Source organism: Acanthochromis polyacanthus, chromosome 13 (genome assembly GCF_021347895.1).
Source record: "Acanthochromis polyacanthus isolate Apoly-LR-REF ecotype Palm Island chromosome 13, KAUST_Apoly_ChrSc, whole genome shotgun sequence".
Taxonomy (NCBI): Eukaryota; Metazoa; Chordata; class Actinopteri; family Pomacentridae; genus Acanthochromis; species Acanthochromis polyacanthus.
The window spans coordinates 198,735-205,749 of record NC_067125.1 but is presented as its reverse complement, the minus strand read 5'-3'; the positions used below and the strand labels follow the sequence as shown (position 1 = coordinate 205,749).

The window sequence follows — 7,015 nt, the reverse complement described above, 5'->3', positions numbered from 1 at the left end:
AGCATAACATGCATGTACAGTGTAACAGCACAGTGTTTTGCACGCGGCGCTGCCGCACGCACGTACAGTTGCACACGCGTGTTACGGTACCGTACGCGTCGCCGCCGCTTCGTTTCGTCGGTCCCGACTCGCCCGGGCAGCCCGAAGCGGCCGCGGGGGATTCAGCCGTCGCCCGGGATCGTTGCAGCGACGCACGCGGCACCGCCGCACGCACGTGACGGCACCGTTGCGCGCGCGTGTGACTGTACCGCAGGCGTCTCCGCCGCACGCACGTGACAGTACCGTTGCGCGCGCGTGTGACGGTACCGCACGCGTCGCTGCCGCTTCATTTCGTCGGTCCCGACTCGCCCGGGAAGCCCGAACCTATCGCGGGGGATTCGGCCGTCGCCCGGGATCGTTGCAGCGACCTCTGTCTGTCCAATGGAGAGATGGCCATCAGGCCATCTCTCAATTGTCCTTCGACCTTCAAAAATTCCTGGATCCAGACGGTGATTCGGATCACCTCCAAAATCTAATCGATTCTTACTCTTGCTCTTCCGGACATCCTGTAAAAATTTGGTGAAAATCCGTCCATGACTTTTTCAGTTATGCTGTTAACAGACAAAGAGACACACACACACACAGACACACAGACACACACACAGACGGACAGACAAACAAACTCCGGTGATTACATAACCTCCTGGCGGAGGTAATTAGTGCTAAAAGCAGCAAAATGTGTGAAGCAGAAAAGGTGTTTAGAGTTTTGGAGGCTTGAGAAAAGGTTTTGCTCTCTCTATTTCAGTTTAAGTGTGTGCAATGCATGTCATTTTATTGTTTTAGCAACTGAAAAAATATATATTCACATACATAAAGTTACTACCATACATCAGAGTAAAAAGAAAATGTGTACACCTTACTGTAATATAAAACTGTAATATAAACACATACACAAAACAAAGGAAAATTATATGTAGCCTGCAGCACTGCAAATAAAGCTGGTGAATTATGTCGGAAAAACGGATTTTTTTGTTACTGCTATTGAGGAAAAACACGACGCAAGGAAAACTCAGACTCAAAATATTCAGTTAAGAATATTTAGTAAAAAATGCAAAGGATGGACAGATATGCGTGCACGCAGATTCTATCTTGTTCAGATGCTGACAGCAGAAAACTGCTAAAGCTAGACAATGGTTCTCTGCATGCAGCTGTGATCACAAGAAAGAATGAATCTCTAAGCTAATACATGAGTTTTTAAACTAAGAAATTGCAGTCTTCTGATTGGCCCCACGCTGAGACAGCCTCTCCGGATGTCTTGGGTCTTGTCCAATCACCTCCGTCTTCCTCCTGCAAGAGGTGTCTCTGAATGTGTGTGTATGTGGCCGCTCCCTGTGACCTTTACACAGATTTTTAAGAGCTCAGTTCTGCTGAGATCTGCAGATTTCTGTTCCATTTGGTGTTGAATTAAACAATTTACTGATTCAGTTTTATTCAACTTAACTTTAAACAACAATTTGATAATTTAATCACACCTTTATGGCAGATTTGAAAGATCCCATTCCCTTTATTGATTTACTTTAATCTTATTTAATTAATACCAGATTCCTATGTTCTTTCCCATTTTATTGTTAATTTAATACATTGCTAATTTAGATTCTTCTATAGTATTTCCTCACTAAGCTAAATATATTAATCCTAATTCTCAACATTGTTTATGGTTCAATACTTTAACTTTTATTCTTGTTTAAGCTTTGTAGTGGGGGCCAGTTGCCCCATTACGTAAGATCTCTGTGTAACCTGATCACTCTATGCATTAACACTTTGATCCTAAGTTCTAGGTCTCAAAATATCTAAGTCTCACCATTGAAACATCAGAGAATCCAGGAGCCAAATCTGCAGATGCCAAGATGTAAAGTGTTTTTTCGATACAGCACAGACACAAACAAACACTTGAGAAAGGTCCCGGGAGCCCTCTGAACCCACTGTCTGACAACTGAACCCCTTAAACCCTCCGAGCAGAGGTCAGTTCATGCCCTTAACCCATCTCTCTTTTTGCCACTGCCAGCTGCCAGTATTGCACAATTAAGGAAAGAGCGAATCTTTACTCCCTAATAATTTTAATTGGAAACTCGTGGCTTGCCGGCACCTCCCCTGTGGGAGACATCCTCCCCCAAGCTTTCTCACGCGAACACCTGCACCCTTATCTCCAAACAATACTTTTGTTGATATTGGCAGTTATTCCAGAGGAAACAAACCACAGGCTATCTGTAAACCATTTCAGTCCGAGGGCAAAAAAGGCCTGCTGTCAGATACACACACAGACACAGATTCATTACAGCAGTGGATTAATTTTTCCACATCAGCATCTAGCTGCTGTTTGAACTTTTCACCCTTTCTCTGCCTTTCTGTGCGTATGTGACAACCTGCACATCCAGAACTAGAATTCAAACATGCACCCATAAGCACTTTAATACATTTGAGTATAGAGTTAATACAAGTTGCAAGCACATTAATATATGATTAACACATAATATGATCAAACGAAGGTTAATAATGATTATCAGTAATAGTAACAGAGTAATTAAATGATGATTACAAGTAACGAATAAAAGTAATAACATGATTACTAAGCAAAAGTAATTAAAATGATGATTATAAGTAAAAGTAATAAAATGATGATCATAAGTAATAAGTAAAAAGTAATTAAAATGATGATTATAATTGATAAGCAATGAGTAATTAAAATGATTATAAGTAATATGCAAAAGCAATAAAAACATGATAGTTTAATACACATGCAAAAATGAATATTCCCCACAATTACAACTAACATAAGAAGTACTATGCTCATGATAAATTTTGAAAGTTGAACAGACTGTTCTGCATGTGAAGATGAATACAATGAAATGATGCTGATATGTTTTGGAGAGAGCAACCATTAGACCAGGGGTGTCAAGATCCGTTCCTGGAGGGCGACTATCCTGCATGTTTTAGATGTTTCCCTCTTCCAACACAGCTGATTCAAATGATCAGGCTCGTTATCAGGCTTCTGCTGAGCTTGATGATAAGCTGATCATTTGAATCAGGTGTGTTGGAAGAGGGAAACATCTAAAACATGCAGGATAGTGGACCTCCAGGAACTGAGTTTGACACCCCTGCATTAGACTGAGAATCAACAATCTGTTTTGATTAAAAAGATCTATTCACTTGGAAATTGTGCTAAATGTAGGCTAACTGTGCTAACAGTGGGATAGTTGTACTTAATCATTTGCAAAGATGTCCTGAGACATTGATACAAGTACTAAGACATTTGCAATTTGACAAAATGAATGAGAAATATAATTCTGTTATGAACAATTGCAAAGTGGTTTGGAGATTTGTCCATGTTCTTTTGAGAATGTAATTTCAGTTTCAAGAAATGAGCCAAACCAATGGAGAAAAAAAATGTAAAACCAATTATGAACATTACTCGGTTATGAGAGACCTTAACTAATCTTTTTCGCATACTTTATCTATGGTAGTAGCTATGCCTTAAGTTCATACTTTCCAGATGTTACATTTCCAAGGGATAGTTTGCTGCTTTTTGTACATTTTATTAATGATGAATTATCATATTAACAGCTGAATATTTTTATTTCAAACTGATACTGTCCAACAGGTCAGTCTAATTTGTTTCTGTGATCATTCAGACTTGTCGCTTTTTCCAGTCAAGTTTATGTTCCTCTCAGTGAAGCTGAGCAGGCCTTTGATTTACAGATGAAAAATATATGTAGCTATCACATTATATGTAGAACAGGCTCTTTCCAGTATCTTTCTTTAAATGTTTAATTGTCCTGCCCTGATTTTAAGTCTAATTATAAGTTTGCTAAATGACGAAACTGTAATGATGATGCCTCTTTTTTTAGGCCTACTGTGCCAAATCATCCTACCTTCACCAAGGATGTGATCCTATTGCCTGATCCCACGTGGGACAGAGTATGCAAACATAAAACAAAAAGGAAGCTGCATGAAAGTGGGTATATTTTAAGCGCTTTTGAAATGAGGAAAGCATGGGACAGTGGGACGGTCATTGCAGAGTTAAGAGAGGCATTCAGAGACCGAATTCCTGAGGATGTCAGGTATTGTAGGAGTATTAAGATGCTGCACATTGTAGTTCATATGTTAATGGCTGAAAATTGAGTTCTATTCTTTCTTTATTTTTTCAGTATTGAACTTTTAATGTCATGTGGAAACACACTGATATCACCAAAGTTGCACCAGGGACAGGAACTTAGCGGCTTGATTGTTCACAAGATCTTCAAGTCAAAGGCGATTTATCTGAGGCCATCGAGCAGTCTTCCATTTTCGGTAAGATATTTTGAACTAATGTATATGTCTCATTTGGCCCCTACATTTCATGGTTTGGCAATAAGCCTATCCCCAATGTTTTCTAAATACAAGTTTTTAATGTTTTTTAGGTTGACAACTCAGACCCAGAAGACAACTGTGTAGAGGTGGACACTGCACAAACATCTACCAGTTACCATATGACTACAAGGGCCAGGGGAAACGATACTGCAAAAGCGCCGAATATTTCTATTCGTCCTTTTACAAGAGCAAGAGCCGAACAGCCCTCAGCAACACTACAAGTAACTGATGCTCTTGTGACCACAGCTACCAGCCCTCTGCATCACAAGAAGCAGCTGTTGTCATTGACTTGGATAGTGGTGACACAGTCACCCAGACCCCGTCAAATAGCAGTGATGACTATGCTGTCTACCTTTCCATCATGGGGATGACATCAGACCTCTCTGATGATGATGAGGAGGAGCTAAACCAGGCCATAATGGCAAGCCTTGAATCTCATGCGTAAGTTAGTGGTTCATATGAAAATGATTGCAATTATTTTCGATATAGAGTGGCAAGAAAATGTCAGTGAACTCTGGAATTATCTGGTTTTCTGGATGAATTGATAATAAATGTGATCTGACCTTCATCTAAGTCACAAGTATAGAAAAACACAATGTCTTCAAGCTAACAAGAAAGCAAACTCTTACATTTACTGTGTTTCTTTTTTAAACATAGCCATTACATTATATAAAAAATATATTTTATGAACTAAATTGTAGTTATCATTGATTGTGCAAAAAGTGGGAATTACGACCGATGTTTATTTGACATACGTAGCTCTGTGATAACACTGTCCTGAAATGTGATCATTTTCCCTCTCTTAATACTGTTTTTTCTTTTTTCTTTTACAAACAGAGCATCTGAAAACCCAAACACTGAATCAGCACAGGAGGTGCTCCTCAATCTTGCATCCAAATTGACGGTAGTCGAAGATGCGGGTTCAACATTAATCGAACTTCAGTACTGGATGGTGCTCTGCGGGGCTTCAGACGGCCGTCCTATAATCCAGTGTACCAGATGGCATCAAATTCTCAGATGACTTGGGAAAGGATGAAGAGGCTGTGGATCTTGGTGGCCCAAGGAGAGAATTTTTGCGGTTGCTTATGGAGGCTCTGGCATTGTCACCAATGTTTGAAGGAAGAGATGGAAAGTTGACTTGGCTTTGGACAGTTCGGTATGTACTTTGTTTTACGTTTGAGTGTACTGATTTATATTTATTCCCTCAGTGCTAGCTTTGTCTTAGGTTTATGACGTATATTTTTTCCCTGTGTTTTGTCTTCCATGTCATGTTTGCTGTAGCTCTAAGAGAAGACAGGTATTTTGTTGCTGGCCAGGCCATTGCTGTAAGTCTTGTCCATGGTGGTCTCCACCAGGATTCATTGCACCAACACTATATCGTTGTCTTGTTGGTGGCACTTCATCAGCAATGCCAGTTTTGGAAGACATTGCTGATCCTGACCTCTATGAGAAGGTTAAAAAGGTAATACTCTGTAAATACAATTTAGTTGCCAGTTGCAGGTCTACTTGGTAAAACAACTGTAGTCTAAATCCACTACTTGCAATAAATCCTAGGCTTAATGTCCAGGTTTTGTTTTCTAGGAAGATGTTATTCACTGTATAATAACTTTGAAAATGTAGTTTTGCTGTGAACTGTACTGAATGTTTTTCAGATTGTTTCTGTTACTTTTTCACATCATTTTTCAATGATAGAAGGCTAACTAACCAAAGTAATAGCACAATGTAATCCAGTTTAACTGTGCTAAATGTGCAGACTCCGAAATTGATTACCGATAGAATCAGAATGCCTAAATTGTCAGAACTTGTGTTGTTTCTAACAGTAAACACTGGTCAAAAAGGAACCTGCAAGATTTATCATATTGTTGCTGTTCTCAGTTGCAAAACTATGCTTTAATTGTTTCTCTCTTCTATGTGTGGTGTTTTTAGGTGTCCGAATGTACATCTTAGATGACCTGATACATGCCACTGAACCGCTGCAAGATTACTTGGCAAACGCTGGGGTGTCTTAGGCCATGAAATGCATATAAAGACAAGGATACCTGAAGATAACACACGTGGACACAATTGTTTGGACCCCTCAGTTAAAAGAGGAAAACCCCAATTCTCACTGAAATCACTCGAAACTCACAAAAGTACAATAATAGGGAAAATTTATTGAAATTAAATATCAAAATCAGCCATCATTTTGAATTGTGATTAACATAATTTTAAAAAAAAACTAATGAAAAGGGCTGGACAAAATGATGGTTACCCATAACTAACCTTGAGGCAATCACTTGCAATTAACAATTTCTGTATTGTCAATGAGCGTTCGGCAGCTGTCAACAGGTATTTGGCCCCTCCTCATCGAGCAAACGCTCCAGTTGTCTCAGGTTTGATGGGTGTTCCTTCTCCCAATTGGGCATGTTTCAGCTCCTTCACATATGTTCATGGTTCAGTCTGGGCTCATAGAGGCCACTTTAGAATGTCAACGCTTTCTCTCAGCCATCTTGTGTTTTTGGCTGTGTGTTTGGATCGTTGTCCTGTTGGAAGACCCATGACCTGCGACTGAGACCAAGCTTTCTGACACTAGGCAGCACATTTCTCTCCAGAATGCCTTGATAGTCTTCAGATTTCATCGTACCTTGCA

The 7,015-nt window shown here is 39.8% G+C and overlaps 1 long non-coding RNA gene and 1 pseudogene across 1 annotated transcript; both read left to right on the top strand.

The window, feature by feature from the left end:
* The first annotated feature begins 3,259 nt into the window (after window positions 1-3,259).
* Window positions 3,260-4,627, top strand: LOC127536928 (uncharacterized). Its single transcript, XR_007946161.1, has 3 exons — window positions 3,260-4,097; window positions 4,185-4,326; window positions 4,437-4,627. It is a non-coding gene; the product is annotated as an uncharacterized LOC127536928 (long non-coding RNA).
* A 27-nt stretch (window positions 4,628-4,654) lies between these two features.
* On the top strand, window positions 4,655-6,395 carry LOC127536838 (G2/M phase-specific E3 ubiquitin-protein ligase-like; annotated as a pseudogene).
* The last annotated feature ends 620 nt before the right edge of the window (window positions 6,396-7,015 follow it).